General features: G+C 37.4%; 1 pseudogene; it reads left to right on the top strand.

The window, feature by feature from the left end:
* Positions 1 to 2455: 2455 nt before the first annotated feature.
* On the top strand, positions 2456 to 2573 carry LOC128627332 (uncharacterized; annotated as a pseudogene).
* The last annotated feature ends 14432 nt before the right edge of the window (positions 2574 to 17005 follow it).

Raw genomic sequence — 17005 nt, 5'->3', positions numbered from 1 at the left:
TTAAACTCATCATCTCAGATAAATTAAACTCAAATAAATTAAAACCATAAAATTTATGAAAATTTTAAGACAAAGAAATAAAAAATAAGGGGCCAAATTAACCCCTTTATTATTGATGAAGCTATTATCAGAAGTGTGCTATACTTGGCATGATGACTTGTGAGTACTGACTCCGGAAATATCAGGCACCGCCTAGCAGAGCCTGGCCCTGCAGGACTCGGTAAGCAGCAGTCCTGCGTCATGGACGAGAAAGAGAATATGCAGTCCTTACAGGCAGTTCACTGGTAACAGGAAGGAGAAAGAAATGAGTTGTGCTATACACGCCTAATTTTTTCTCACAAAGTCAGCAAACAGATAAGTCATTCCACCTCCTTTAGGATACAAGCAAAGAGGCAGAGTTGTGAATCATGATATTTTATAGAGGAAATACCCCTCAGAACAGATATGTACGAGTACTAGTAAAAAAAAATTTTTTTGCCTTTTAGCTCTGCTCCAGTGATGACAGATTCAATTCAGTCCTAGAAAGTTGATTAGAAACCATATTCCAAGGCATTCCAAGATTATTCTATTTAAAAAGAGTAAAATTCAAGTTATGGGAGAAATCTATGTAGGGTATAATGCATGAAACATGAGACAAAAGAGATTAAATTCTTTCACCTTAATAGGAAATTTATATCCCCTGCCAAAAAGAGCAGATGGTTGAGAAAGGCTCACACTGATCTCTGAGAACAAAACCAGAAGTAGAGACTCTGTCTATTCTCCTAAAAGGCTTACGCTTCCCAAACTCCCACTAGTTTCCAAGCCCCAAACAGTTGAAACAATCCTCTTGTCCTGTATTTTCCAGGTGCTGCTGGTTGCTTGTCTGTAAAAAAAGCACTAAATCACAGGCACCAGAGAACGGGGGAATGGAAGGCAGAAACCTGACTCAGTTAACTTCACCCCGTTTCGTTCCTTTGTGTTCTTCCTCTCTTGTTTGCATCAGCCTCTCATCATTTGCCTTAGATCCCAGGTTGTTCTTGCACCCAAGGGTCTCCTATTGGCGTTTGATGTTTGTTTGGGGATATCTAGTTTCCACTGACTCCTATACCGCTTTGAATCCTAAAAAATGGTATAAATATTTTATATGCATTGGAAACTATCATAGGCTCTAGAGCCAGGAAAGGAGAGTTTTGTCCTATCCACAATCTTATAAGTGAAAGTACTGGCTTCTAGAGACCTCTGAGGTGCCTTCTTACTCTTTTATTCCTTTCTGGGGTTGTTTTCCCTTTCTGTTTTATAGTGAATATTATTGGAGAACTTCATATTGAACATTATATGGAACACAAATAAACACTAATCCCAATTATTTCCACTATGCTCAAACCCCTAGGGACCTGAAATCAATTTTCAATATTAAAATAAAAATCATGAACCTTCAAAAACAATTTATTAAAAATTGTTGTAAATAGTTAGAGATACCACATAATGATGTATAATTATTTATCAAATCAAGATCACAGAACTTCTCATTTAAGATTTTTAGAAAATGATCTACGATGACTGAGAGGCGGGGATGATTTCAGAGAGAAGAAAATTTCATGCAGCTATGGAGATATACGACTTAGAAAGGCAGAGTAGGTGGAAGAAGCTGGTGAGGAAACTTCATAGGCTGAGGACCATGAATTCTGTCATTCCCTTCATCTAAATGCAGCGTCCTTTCTGTGACCTGTCTTCTTGGTTTTATGTCTCATTTTCCCCATTTACTAAGATGGGTATGATAGTTTACCTTCATGTATTTCAGTTTTCTCTGTAAAAGAAATGACTGAACATCCCATATAGGGATACTGTAGAAATTAAATTAATTCATCCAAGAAAACTGCTAAAATGATGGTTTTAGAGTAATAAAATCAGAAAGGCATGGTTATTAAACTTACACTGTTTACTACTTAACTTCTGGTCATCTTTCAGAGCCAAGCTCAAATGTCACTTTTTAAGTTAAACTTAATCCATTTGATTGGTTTCAATTTTAGCATTCAGTACTTTTGTTTTTACAGTTATTTTTATGATTGCTTGATTAATGTTTTTCTTCCCTACTTGATTTTAGGCCAAGAATAGGAATTGAATCACTTTTTTTGCTCAAAGATATCTTCTCAGTTTATTCACAGTAAAACAAAAAAAAAATTCCCACAATCAATGGAGCCTTATGCAAAAAATTTGCCACTTCTTGCCCACCTGTAACACCTCTCCCACCTCATCTCTGCTGTGCTTGTGTCTGCTTCTTCCACTTCAGCAACAAAGGACCCTCTTGCTGGTCCTTGAACATATCAGGCACATGTGTAACACAGCATTTCTACCGGATCCCCTCTCGCTTGCAAATGTTCTTCCCCAAGGTCTCCAAATTGCTCACCCCTTCATCTCCTCAGAAGTTTATTCAAATATTATCTTCTCAGGCTAGCCTCCAAAGGCACAACCTGCAATCATTTCTTGGCCTTTTGGCTAAGATGAAGTGCAGAATCTGTTCCTATCCATTTAAAAATACAACCTGCAGAATGTCTTATATCCCTTTTGCAGTTTTTTTCTCTATGATATCTATCTGTATCTAATGTTGTATATTTTAAATTAATTATCATGTGTCTGTCTGCTCAGTCTTCCTCACTATTTTTCATAACTCGTGGCACCAAGAAATTTTTCTTCTTGTATCCCTGGGGTCTAAAGTGTGTCTGATGTGTTTTGGGTCTTTAAGAAACATCTAGAGAACCATGGGAGGGAGATACTGCTGCATTAGTAGGGTAACTAACAGTTCTGTAGGTCTTCGAGAGTCTTTCATGAATTGAAAAACTGAATAAATTGAATTAAATACATTGATTGAGCTGAAAAGTAAATACAATTCATGATGAATTGAATGAGTTAAATTGAATTTATAAATTGAAATAATCAAAGAACTGAGAGAATCGAATGCATAAACTCACTTGAATCCTCAAGAATACGAAGGACTCAGATATATAGAAATATGAAAGACAATTTCTTATAACAAAAGGAAGGTGAAATCAGACACAGAAGATCTAGGTTTGAGCAGAAACATGTTTTTAGTGCAACTCTAGGCAACGGTATTAACATTTCCAAGTTTCATATCTTCATTATTTGTCTTAGAAATAAAACTAGCAAGTAAATGTCAAAGCATTGTACATTCTACTAGCAGATATTGTTACTGCTACCTGTTCCCTTTATTTATAGCTCTTTCTCGTGGCAGTTTAGCACAATATTGGAAAGATACTGGTTCACAAAATATGAGCACCAATATCAATTTATTTTTGCAAACTTGTATCCTTGTTGTGGGGCCAGCTTTTCCCACAAGTCCCTCCGTCTGCCACAGATGAAAGTAAACACTACCAAGACATGATCTGCTTGGGGAGGAGAGGTGGCCAGTTTCTCAGGGGGAAAAAAGCCTCAAGCCCCTTCCTCCAAGGGATTTTATTGGGTTGTAATACACGGAAATACAGGGCGGCAAGAATCAAACAGTAGATAACATTTCAAAGAAATCTGAGGGCTTACTCTGAGTCAGAGTCTGTCAGGAAGGGAGTTTGCAAAAATTTTAGGGTTTCCTGCTCAGACCCTTAACATATGAATGAAAGCACTCTTAGCAAAGCAGGTTTCACAGGTTTTTTAGGAATTCTTTGTGATGCCAGATTTTTCCCAGGATCCTCTCTAGTAAGGCAAGGAGCTGCACCCCTCCCAATCAGTTTTTCAGTCTTAAGGTGATTAGAGCCAGGAAGTGCTTCTCCCAGAGGACATGGGGACTTGGGCTATGTCACATAACCAGGGATCAAGGGTCCATTGCTCGCTCTTTGCTGCAGCCCCCCGAGTCCTTCCATGATGGTCTCCCAAGTGATTGAGTCTGGCTTAGGTTGCCCCTCTCTCTGTGAGGAGACTTACCTGTCATGGATTTCCAACCACGCTTTAGGGGCAGGGAGGGAACTGAGGCAGCATATGGTACCAGAGACAAGCTTTGTCTTCTGTGGCTCATATCCCAGAGGTCACTCACTCATCCTTCGCCTTGGGAGGTAGTTACAATTCCTGAAACCAGGCAGAGCGGTCCCCAACACCTTGTAATAACTGACTTTATAAGCAATACTTGTCTGATATGTAGCTCAATTAACATTGCAAAATACCTGCTTGTTCTATTACCCTTTATTGCTTTTAGTGTGATGGTTAATCATATATGTCAATTTGACTAGATCAGATAGTTGGAACAGATAGGTGCTCAGATAGCTGACTAAACATTATTTCTGAATTTGTCTGTGAATGTGTTTCTGAATGAGATTATCATAGAATCGGTAAGCTAAATAAAGCAGATTGCCTACTACGATGTGGGTAGACATAATCCAATTTGTTGAGGGCCTCAATGGAACAGAAAGGTGAAAAAAAGTTCACTCTCTCTGCCTGACTCTTGAATTGGGACATCAGTTTTCTCCTGCCCTTGGACTGGGACTTACATGATCAAACCTCTTGCTTCCCTTTGTTCTCCTCAGGCCTCCATACTTGGACTGAAACTTATACTATCAGCTTTCCTGGCTTCTAGTTTGCAGACGACATATCGTTAAACTTCTCAGCCATTATAATCATATGAACCAATTATTTTAAGTAAATCTATTCATATATGCATATGTACATGCATATGTATAATTTACATGACCATATCTATTTCTATGCATTTATTTGCCCATCTATTCCCCATTAGTTCTCTTTCTCTGGAAAACCCTGACTAATCTACCATTATTATAGAAAACTTACAGCCCATAAGAAGCCATTAGAAGAGTAAAACTACAAATGTGCATATGTGCCAATGAGAAGGTGATGGACCCAGGAAGCTCATGGAGACCTTAATTTTTATTCAAAGTTGTTATTACTTGTGACATATGGCTCCCACTTATGAAACACTAAAAAACCAACATACAAAAATGCCCAGGATCTATACACAACTGAAAGTCTATTTCAGAGCCCATCTTCATATTAAGTATTAACTGGGAAGACAAAAAATTACTATATAACACTAAGGACAGTGGAAAGTGAAATAAGGAGAAAATGCTGATTATTACTAGACAGACTTTATCAGTAGTGAAAGATATTAGGAAGCTATCTGGTACCTAACCCTAGAGTACTGACAGAACAGAGACCAATACTAGATTAACTGCAGAAAATGATGCCCTCAAGTGGAAAAAAAAGAAAGAAAAGATATTTAGAGAAACAAGTAAATGGCAACATAATGTATACTATTGTAATGGAGTAAAAGACTCAAGACTATTAACATGTCAATTCTCCACAAAATTACCTACAAATTAAAACAATGCTAGTCAATTCCAGAAGGATGTTTTAAAAATATTGAGGAGCAGATTATAAATTTACTGTAAATGCAAAAAAAACTAGAATAGCCCAAACACTTTGAAATAAAAAATAATGATAAAGCTTCAGAACTCGCACAATACTCCAAGATTTACTATAAAGCCGCAACAAAGTGTGGTACAGATGAAAGAAATGGCACAAAGATCCACAGGACTGGAGTGAAATCCTTTAAATAGACCTAAACAAATATAACTAGTTTTTAATGTTTTTTCAAAAGATTTTATTTCTTTATTTTTAGAGCAAGGGGGAGGGAGGGAGAAAAAGAGGGAGAGAAACATCAATGTGTGGTTGCCTCTGGAGTGCCCCCTACTGGGGACCTGGCCCGAATCCCAGGCATGTGCTCTGACTGGGAATTGAATTCTCGACCCTTTTGTTCACAGTCCAGCACTCAATCCACTGATCTACACCAGCCAGGAATAATTTTTGAAAATGGTACAAAGACAATTTGATAGAGAAAAAAATCTTTTAAACAAATGATGCTGTAGCACTCGTATGTAAAAAATAAGACTATTTATACCTCACAGAATACATAACAAAATATATCAAAGCCAATCATATACCTGAGTATAAAATGGAGTGCAATTAGAAAATATTTTAGAAAAATAGGAGAAAATATGTGTAATATTGGGTAAGCAATGAGCTCTTTGAACATTAATAGCATGATCCATAAAAAAATAACATGATACATCAGAAGTCATCACCCTTTTACTCTGTAAAAGACACAATAAAGAAAAATAAGCACTATGAAAACTAAAAAAAGCTGGTCAATTATTTTATTGTTGTCCAAGTACAGTTGTCTCCATTTGCCTCCCACCACTCCGCCCACCCCAGCCATCCCCCCTCCCCTGATCCCAAACCCCCTTGGATTTGTCCATGTGTCCTTTACAGTTGTTCCCGAAAACCCTTCCTCATTTTCCCTCCATTATTCCCTCCCACATCCCCTCTTGTTACTGTAAGTTTGGTGTTAACTTCAATATCTCTGGTTATATTTTGCTCACTTGTTTATTTTGTTGATTAGGTTCCACTTATAGGTGAGATTATAAGGTATTTGAATAGAAAAAAACTAGATCTATGGCAAGAAATGTACAAAATGAGCCTTAAACATGTAAAGTTTCAGAAAGTACGGATGTGGGGGCGACTTCTCCACGAGTCCCCCCCCCCGGTGCCACAGACGAGAATAAATATGACAGAGATATGATGTGATCTGCTTGGAGAGGAGGGATGGCCAATTTCTTTGGGGAGACAAAGGCCGGCAGCAGCCAGTTTCTCCAAAGAGAAAAAGGCCCCAAGCGCCCTCTTCCATGGCCTTTTATTGGGTTGTAATACACAGGAATACAGGGCGACAAGGATCAAACAGTAGATAACATTTCAAAGAGATCTGAGGGCTTAGTATGAGTCAGTCTGTCAGGAACAGAGTTTTAAAATTTCTAGCTTGAACCCTTAACATATGAATGAAAGCACTCTTAGCAAAGCAGATTTCACAGGTTTATCAGGAAGTCTTTGTGATGCCAGATTTTCCCCCTGGACACAGTCTAGCAAGGCAAGGAGCTGCACCTCTCCCCAACAGGTATTCAGGCTTAAGGGGATTAGAGCCAGGAAGCGCTTCTCCCAGAGAACATGGGGACTCGGGTTTTGTCAAATCCGGGGGGCGAGAGTCCATTGCTCTTTGTTGCAGCCCCCCCAAGTCCTTCCATGAAGGCCTCCCAAGTGATTGAGTCTGGCTTACGTTGCCCCCCGCTGTGAGGGGTCTTACCTGTCATTGACTTCCGACCAAGTTGGGGGCAGGGAGAGGAACTGAGGCAGCATTTGCTACCAGAGACAAGCTTTGTCTCCTGTGGCTCATATTCCAGAGGTAGTTGGCTCACTCATCCTCAAGCCACAAGGGGAAGAGAGCTACAATTCCTGAAACAAGGCAGAGCGGTCTACAACATATGGAAGTTCTTAATATTTTTAAGTGCATTGATGAGATGTGTCAAAGGAACAAAGGAACCAACCGAAAGAGCTCTCAATGGCCAAAGCTGGAAACATTCGAGCAACAAAATAAACCAAGCAGTATTGGCTGATAACCCGAAGTTTAAAATAAATATCCAGGATGTATATGTGCCCATACTGAAATAATGATTGAACAAATTATTAAATGGTTAGAAAGAGACAAATCTTCCATGACAAAATGTTCTGAATATTTTAAAAGAGATTCTGACCTCAGAGAAAAAAGCATAATTTCCCACTTCTGTGTCACCTGTGCATGGTAACCTTTTTCTAAAGAATACAATGCAGAAAGGCAGAGTACAAAGAGGAAAAATTTACTTTGGGGTAAAGTGACAAATACAACCTTAGCCACATGATCAAGGTCAACATCCATAGTCATGGATCAGGTTGATACTATCTTTGATATGATTTGATAAAAATAGCACTTTAAATCTCTGGTTTCCCCCACCCCATTCATAAGCTCATCATAGCCAAACATCAGACAAATTCCAATAGGGGAGTATTTTATAAAATACACGACCAGTACTCCCAAAACTGTCAAGATCATCAATTAAAAGGAAAGTCTGGGTAACTGTCACAGACAACGGAAGACATGACAACTAAATGTAATATGTCATCTTGGATGGAATCCTGTAAAAGATAAATAAGAGACGAAAACTGAGGAAATCTGCCCTGGCTGGTGTGGATCAGTGGGTTCAGTGCCAGCTTCTGAACCAAAGGGTTGCTGGTTCGATTCCTGGCCAGGGCACATGTCTGAGTTGTGGGCCAGGTCCCCAGTGGGAGGTGCCCAAGAGGCAATCACACATTGATGTTTCTCTCCTTCTCTTCCCCTCTGTCTAAAAGTACATAAATAAAATATTTTTAAAACTAAGGAAATCTTAAATTGTTGACTTTAGTTAATAACAATATGTAGATATTGGTTCATTACTTATAACATGTACCATACTCATGTAAGAAGTTAATAATAGGTGAAACTGTGAGGGCTCTTAAGAGAGCTCTTAATGCTGCCTTCTTAATTTTCCTGTACATCAAGAACTGTTCTTAAAAATAAAGCCCATTTTTAACATAAAAGCAAAAGGTATATCTGGACACTTTACCCAAAAATATACAGGGTCCAACAGAAGTAATGACTATATGATTGTGGTTGGTAGGGTGGTAATATGGGTGTAATAATTTACTTTTAATTTGAACATTTCACCTAAAATGTCATATGGTATGCTTGAATGTGATATGGTTATGTTACAGAATTATGTGTTTATAATTTTTAATAAAAGATTTTGTGATAAAAACGGAAGTTATCTGTTCCAGACCCTGTATATGAACGGGAATTAAGCACCTGAAAAGATTCTCAATGTAATTAATTATTAGGAAAATACAAACTAAAATCCCAGTGAGATACTACTACACATCTGTTAGAATGTCAAAGAAAGAGAGGGGAGGAGAGTGCCAGAGACAGGGAGAGGAAAAGAAAGGAATGGAAAGAAGAGAAAAAACAAGGCATGGAAAGACAAGGGAATGAAAAGAAAAGAATTTTAAAAACCCTGACACAGTACCAAACACTGGGGAGGTAATGGAACAACTGCAGTGCTCACACATTGTTTGTGAGGAAGCAACATGGCTCAGCCCACCTGGCTGCTTGCAATTTCCCACCAGATTAAAAATACATTTACCACATGATTCGGCACTCAATCCTAGCTATGTACTCAAAACATATGAAAATGTATTTTTGCATATATGTTTATAGCATCTTCAGACATACAGTTGACCCTCTGTATTCCTGAGTTTCCATCTGTGGATTCAACCAACTGCACATGTGGAGCGTCGACTGAATGCACTGCCCTGCAGCACTTTATAGAAGGGACTCGAGCATACTTCAGTCTGGTATCTGTGGGTGTCCTGGAACTAATCTCCACAGATACCAAGGGACGACTGTAACTGCTAAAAACTGGAAACAACCCAAATGCCCTTCAATTGGTGATAAACAAATGATAGTGTGTCTACACGAAGAAATGCAATTCAACAGTAAAAGGAAGATATTAGTGATACACACACCAACATGAGTGAGTCTCAAATGTGCTCTACAGAATAAAACAAGACAAGTTCAAAAGCCACATTCTGTGGAGAGATGGGTTAAATACAAAGGACGGCACCAGATGATGTTCAGAGGGTGGTGGAACTGTTCTGTATCTTGACCATGGGTAGTAGTTGTACAATCCTAAACTTGCCAAAACTTTAGAGAACTGCCCACCAAGAACAGTGATATGTACATTATGGAAATTAAAATCTAAAAATCAAAGAAAAAAACATTTGAGTTTTGCAATTCTTATAAAAGTTGCCTTTGTTCTACTAAAAAATGAGCACAATTAAGAATGACCTTAGTGACAATAAAATAAGCCTCTCAGAACCAGTTTCCATGAAATGTAACACTGTCTCCTCTTTTTCATAACACAATGACAAACTGTGTACATTTATGAACTCATACCTTTACATATTTAATTAATTTTCACTCAAGTAATATCTTTACTTTTGAAAATTTACAGAATAACCTCATCTTGATATTTCTATTCATAGACAAAATAAAAATATTTTTAAGTGGAAAAAGTCTTGTGGATGTTCTTAATTTCTTTGTTGTCTTATACAAACTTAAATACATTCTACTGTGACACTCCCAAGTCTGTGCCCACACTGAGACATATATTTAAGCTAATATATATTGTATTGTCCTAATTTTTATTATTCTTATTTATTCTATAGATATTTCCCTCTAAGATAATATATAACTTATTTATAATCTTTTTTTCATAAAAATAATATCTATCAGTTATGCTAATCCCACAAATTGTGCTATTAATGACGTCTATAAATTTCAATTTATTTCCAAATGCAAAACTTTGAAAATTAAATTAGAACTAGAAGTTCTGCTGCATTGAGAGGTAAAACTCTAATCAAACTTTCAAACTGACTGGAAAAGGAGGCCTAGTGAACTCAGAAATCACCCAGTTTATCAAAGAAGACAGAAATGTACTGCTGACCTACCTATTTTTAATCACTGTGAGATGATTAGGATAGATAAAGAATGTTCTTCTAAAGAATGTTCTGTGTCAAAGATGACTAATCATTCAGAATGTCTCTTTTCCCCCTTTTTTCTTACCAAATGAAATCAAGTTTCACACAAGTTCCTAGCTACCTGACTTGAAGACTGTATTTCCCAACCTTTGTTGTAGTTTGTCATGGACTTGGCACTAGTTTATGATAATAAAGTATAAGTGAGATTCCTTAGGGAAGCATTTTAAAAGAGAGTGGCATTCCCTTTCTCTGTCCTTTCTCCTTCCTGATGGGTAGATTCGGGACATGATGACTGGAGCTCCATGGGCCATCTAGGACCATGAGTAGAAGCCCAAGCTAAAGATCACAGGTCAGCAGAAGAGTGCAGTTTCAGTAAACTTTTTCTGTAACAGAACAGAGAGTAAATAGCTCGTGCTTTGCAGGCTGTAGTGTCAACTACTCAGCTGCCGTGTAACACCTGAAGCCCCGTCGAGGGACTTGGGAATGGCTGCAAAACCTATAAAACTGAATTTACGGACACAAGCGACCACAGGCAATAGTTTGGGGACCTCTGGAGTGGAAGAAGCCTGGATTTCTAAAACAGCAGAATGTCATCCAATTCCTGAACATACTTCTGTCATTCTTCATGCCAGAAAAATAAAATTCTCTGTTGTTAAATACACTTTTCAAAAAGTTTCCATCACATTTGTCAAAATAAAATCTATCTGGGAATGTAAAAGAATTTAGCCACAGTAAAAAACAGTTTGGAGGTTTTTCAAAAAGTAAAACAGAATTGCCCTACCACCCAGTAATCCCATTCTTGGGTACATAATCCAAAGAATTGAAAACTGGCCGTCAAAGCAGTGCTCATGGGCAATGTGCACATTGACCGCATCAATGAATGCATAAACGGATCAACAAAATATCTGATGTGCATATAATAAGACGTTATTTGACCATAAAAAGGAATAAAGCATTGATACATGCTACAATGTAGATTAACCTCAAAAACATCATTCTTAGTGAAATAAGATAGACACAAAAGGTCACATATGTTCCACTTTATATAAAATGTTAAGAATAGGCAAATCTATAGAATCCAAAGCAGACTGGTGGTTGCCAGGGGCTGGAAAAAGGAGATAATTGGGAGTAACTGCTTCCTGGATATTAAGTTTTATTTTTGGTTGATGGAACTGTTTATGTTGGGTTGATAGAACTACATAAAGGTGATGGTTGAATCACATGGTAAATCAATAAAATGACACAAATTTGTTCACTTTAAAGTGGTTAATTTTATGTTATGCAAATTTAACCTCAGTTAAAAAATGAATACTAATACACTCCTCTTTCTCTATATGTCCACTAAGTGTTCTCACATCAGTGTTGCTTTATGTTTAGTTCATTAAAACCAAGCTGTTTCATGTGACATATTTCATATGTATTGCTTCCTATCTTTGCAAACTCTTATCTACCAAGTATGCCCAAAATCAAAATACATGTATTCTTTATTATCCATCTTAACAATATCAGACCCTCTTATCCATTCCTATAACAATTCTAACCAACTTCTTTCGTGTAAAACCATAAGATTTCTCTTTCTCACATGCTGTCATTATTACCTTTTTGCATGATATCTCTCACATTAACCTGGGGACCCACAATATCAACAGCAATTTGTAAGTCTGTGTATGGTGGAGGGCAAAAGCAGGTTTCCAGCTGTGAGTATGTGAAACACAGAGATTATTCTTTCATTTTATTTATTAATTATGGTATTATTTCCCATATAAACAACTGTAAGCCTATCTGTGCCCCTTCCCTGTTTTGCTGGCATCTGCAGCTGCTGGGTTATAGTAGAAGCTGGACATTTGCCATCCTGATGAGTGAAGTTACATACTCACCCTGCACACTTATTGTTGTTGTTTTGTTAAGGGCTAAACAAAATGGAAGGGAATCTGAGTGCTAGCAATTTGTGTTAATAATAGTCTAAGGAAACAGCCCTACAATAGGACTTGAAAGCATTCCAGTTGACAAGGAATGAAAAGTCCTCTAAAAGTGTCTCATGGTTAGTGGGAATTGGTGAATTTCATAGGTGGTTAGGTGTTCAGAGAAAGCCGTTTCTTGCAGAATGCAGTGGATGCACCAGAAAAACATCACACAGAGGTAAGGGTGATAAACCACAGGTTTTGAAATAGATGTGAAAGCCAAAGAGACTCCTAGGCAGCACAAAAAAGAAACTGATATTCTGAAATCATGGGCCAAAAAACAAAACAAAACAAAAAAGAAAAACACACAAAACTGAGAACTTAAACTGAATCATAAGGGCAATAGAACACTAGAGAAGATTCAATTATCTACTCTGGAAAGTCTGATAAATCAAGGTCAAGACTACACTTGATTAAAAGTGGAACCCAGACACTAGGGATAGATGGCAACATATGGGTCGATGCACTCAAGATCCATGAAATTCACCTGAACCCTCTGGGAAACTTTTATAGTGCCTCATCTGTCTGGGTCAAAGAAAATAAAAGAATGTTCCTTCATTCTTTGAAAATAAAGAGTGTATGCACCCTTTAAGTGAAACCATGCCTCTCCTCTGGCTTCCAGACTGGCAACTTAGGTTAATTAAAAAAAAACAAAAAAAAAGACCCAGCTGGAGAAGTTCTGGGCCTGCCAGAGGAGGAAGGAGATGACATTCTCAAGAAGCTGCAGGAACTAGGCAATAAGTACTGGTAGGAGCCAGGAGAGTATGTGTAGAATTGTGTCCGAAGAGTGATGAATCAAAAAGAGTGGAATAAAGTTAGTTAGATAAGAGATTGTTAACATGGTAACATTATATTACAATATAAATTTAACACCCAGAACTCTGTAGCCAGAGCTGCTATCAGGAGATGCAGTTACAGAAATGGGCTCCTTGATGGCAATGGAAATGAGAGGGTTCCATGAGGAAAGAAGCCACATGGCTCTCTTAGTCATCACTACAACATGTCTGGCAATTAAGATAATTGCATTGTTTGAGAGGAGTCCAAACGTGGTCAAAGAGGCTACTGATTTCTTAGTACCCAAGGTGCCAAACTAAAACCAAAAAATGACTACCAAATATTGCAGTCTCTTTAATGGTAATTCTATTGCCCACCTCACACACAATCATGAAGAACAATATCCTCCCAGAGAGCAGACTTGAATTCTTGCAACGGGTTTTGCATCACTCTCTGAACAGGGAATCCTTGTTACAGTTCTCTAAGGATATGGGGTATGTTACAGATTGTTAAAACCTTAAACTCTTCACTTCTTTTCTAAATGAGTTTAATTTAAATTTTTTAAATTATGGTTCTTATTTCCCATCTGGCCTAGATACAGGAAAATAAACAGTGCACATCACCCAAAGATCCTGGACTTGGAACTGCACATAAACTGGTACTGTCTCTGAGGAAATAAGGTGGGTACACTTTTAGTGGTACATGAAGTAGTTTTATTATGTCATATGTGTTCATTTTTAATGTATCTCATGGTAAAAGCCATGTAATTTTTGTGTTACTGAGGCATGGAACTGTCATTGTCTTCTGCGTGATATGCTCTCTACCTTCTACTGATAACAGAGTCTTGATTTTCCATTACAGAATGGCCCTGGCCTCACGTTTGTTTCTTAGGTTATGGAGGAACAGGTCTTATTTTCATACCCAGAGTTCTGTATGGTAGAGACTTGACTGGTTTTCCTCTGAATATTACGAGTATGTGACCCGAATGGAAATACAGGATCCCAGTGAAGTAATGTTTAACCAGAATCATTAGGAAAATAGCCTTTAACTGTGATTATACCATTAGAGAGAATCTACATAAGAATAAAGACATAAAAGCAAAACTTAGAGAAGTGTTGAGAATGCCCCATATCCTTAAGGCATTATTTGAACATCTAGACCTAGATATGACTGTAATTAATCTTCTCTGCACTTAGAAGTAAGGCTAGCCACACTTGGCTTAAGGTGTTTTGCAGTGGATTACAATAAATTGAATACACACAGAAGATTATTCTAGTAGTACTTGCATTTTTAGAATTATTATTCTGCTCCTTTCATTATGCAGAATTTTTTGATGCTACTTCCATTCTTTTCTTGCATTCCCATTCTCTCTCAATGTTTAAAATCCTCCATAATAGGGGTAAACCTTTCCTGTGCAAATGAAATGGCTGTATTCTCATGGGATGCCCTCCCTCTCTATTTGGCTCTGATAAAAACACTCCTCACAGCTCAGATAGGTGGGCTGAATAATGAAAATCTAAATAAGCCATCCAGTGACCCAGTAGCCTAAGGGAAGTTAGGAGAGAGCCAAGTCCTTGGTAATGCCAGACATAGTATCTTCCCACTGTTTTTGTCTCTGTCTTTCATGAAAGAACTGTGCCGGTGGCTAAATATTTGTACCCAACCTTTAATATGACCTCTGCTCCATGCTAGGTACACATTTCAGCCACGCCAAAAGATTCCCACTGCTGCTTCTCACTTGTCAGTGACCAAGTCCAGGTACATTGACTGGTCTCTACTCTTTTCACTCACCCCAGGAACCTCAGGTCTCCCAGTGCTATAGCTGTCTAATGCTGCAAAGCTGTTGCCATATACTTATGTTCAATACAAGGTTCTTCTCTTACTATTTTCTATCCTTGTATATATATATATATCCCTCGAGTTTTAAAGAGCACACCAAAGTGTGCCACTTCCTTTTAATTCCTGGCAATCCTATGTCATATGTCCATGTCAACTCTTGGTGTCTTTATTCAACAGTGTCCCACTAATATTATATTCAATAGAAATTGCTTCGAATATATCGTATGTGAAAAGCATCTTTCTGTAATACCTAACACAGTTTTAAGAAAGCACTTGTCCATTTATAAATTATAATTTGGTAAGTGAAGGCACTGGATGGGTGTATTTAAGTTTGTATTCCTTTTCACATCATAGTTAGAGGTTCCTAGTCACACAAAAAAAATAACTGACTACTAGGGAACAACACCAACATCTTCTGAATTCACTCATATTTAACAATTCAGAATTACCTATTTCTTTTATTCAGTTGGCCAACCTGATCTCTTATTCAAATGTCTCTCTGTTAGGATTTGCTTTTTAATATTAAAATGATTTTAATCTCAATTTGTCTTAGCCACAATATTTACTTTCTTCAAATTGTTTTTGTTATAAAATTGTATCCTAATATCTCTGCCAGAATAGCTTCATGAAATATAGCAAGGACCTTTCTCATATGTCTTCAGTCATACCCTCTTATCTAAAAAAATTCTGTTAAAGATATTATATTAAATTTTCTAACTTTCCTGTGTTTTTTAATGTTCTGATCAACTTTATTTTTTATTTTTTATTGAATTTATTGGGGTGACATTGGTTAATAAAATTATGTAGGTTTCAGGTGCACAGTTCTATAATACATCATCTGTATATTTTATTGTGTTCACCACCCCAAGTCAGGTCTCCTCCCATCGCCATTTGTGCCTCCATTCCCTCTTCCACCTTCCCCACCCCCTTTTCTAGTCTTTATATCAAATAAGTTATTAAAATATTGCAAATTTTATCCTGTTTCAATAGTCTTAGGAAGGGACTGGTACACACTGAAATCCCAAGTGGAATTTGGGTGCTTAAAAATTCCACAGAATGTATCCAGCTTCTTTGAGAGTATCATGTTTTTTTTTCTAAAATTTCTTACAATCTTAAACCTATGCTTTTGAGAATGAGAATGTTTTATTTCCTCTTCAATTCTCCAAGCTGCAAAATAGCACAGCATTCCCTCTTTAACAGTAATTTTTTTTCTTTTTTTTCCAACACCCAACGCTATTCTAAGCATCTATTAGTTTGGAAGGCTTTCATTTCCCCACCCTGGAAAGGATTCAATGACCTGCTATCCTGACTCTGTTCCATCACAACACTCTGTCCTTAACTCCATCATACTATGTATTATGTTGTAAAGTTAATGCAGAGTAACTTGTCTATCTTCCCCAAAAGACTTGAATGCAAGAAATACTGTATGTCTTCTATGTGTCCATCCTAAATATTAGAGTTCCTGATAATGGATCTGTTTTGAATGAAAAGCAAAAGAAAGAAATTAAGTAATTGTGTTGCATTTGCAGTCTTATGAGTGAGACTTATTCAAAATTAGTGGAAAGTAAAGAGAAAAATCATATCATTCTAAAATATTCTGAAAAAATTATTTAAAATCTGATACAAGTCTCTATCACATCTTTGATTATTGGATAATATTAAAGAATAGGCTCAGCAAGTGAGGAACATGCACGTTGTCAGGGACAAGAAAAATTTACATCAATTCCAGAATAGAGAGCTCCATCAGAAATGGAAACAGGAATGGTGAGGTTTTTTGAATGCAGAAGCACTACCAAAGGAAGCAGTAATAGGTGTGGAAATCCCGTGTGTGTAACCACAGAGCACTGGGAAGTGTCAAAGACTGCATAGTCAAGGGAGACAAATGTGATGTAGCCAATTATTATTTAAAGTGCGTTCTTCCCACTTCTACAGAAAGAGAAGGCAGCATTATCTGCAATCGGCTCAGAACATTGACAGCTTGACACCAGTGAAATTCA

This window comes from Artibeus jamaicensis, unplaced genomic scaffold (assembly GCF_021234435.1).
Source record: "Artibeus jamaicensis isolate MK-2021 breed Jamaican fruit bat unplaced genomic scaffold, CSHL_Jam_final contig_384, whole genome shotgun sequence".
In the NCBI taxonomy this organism is placed as follows: domain Eukaryota; kingdom Metazoa; phylum Chordata; class Mammalia; order Chiroptera; family Phyllostomidae; genus Artibeus; species Artibeus jamaicensis.
Note: the sequence above shows the minus strand (reverse complement) of the source record. Positions and strands in the feature narration are given on the sequence as shown.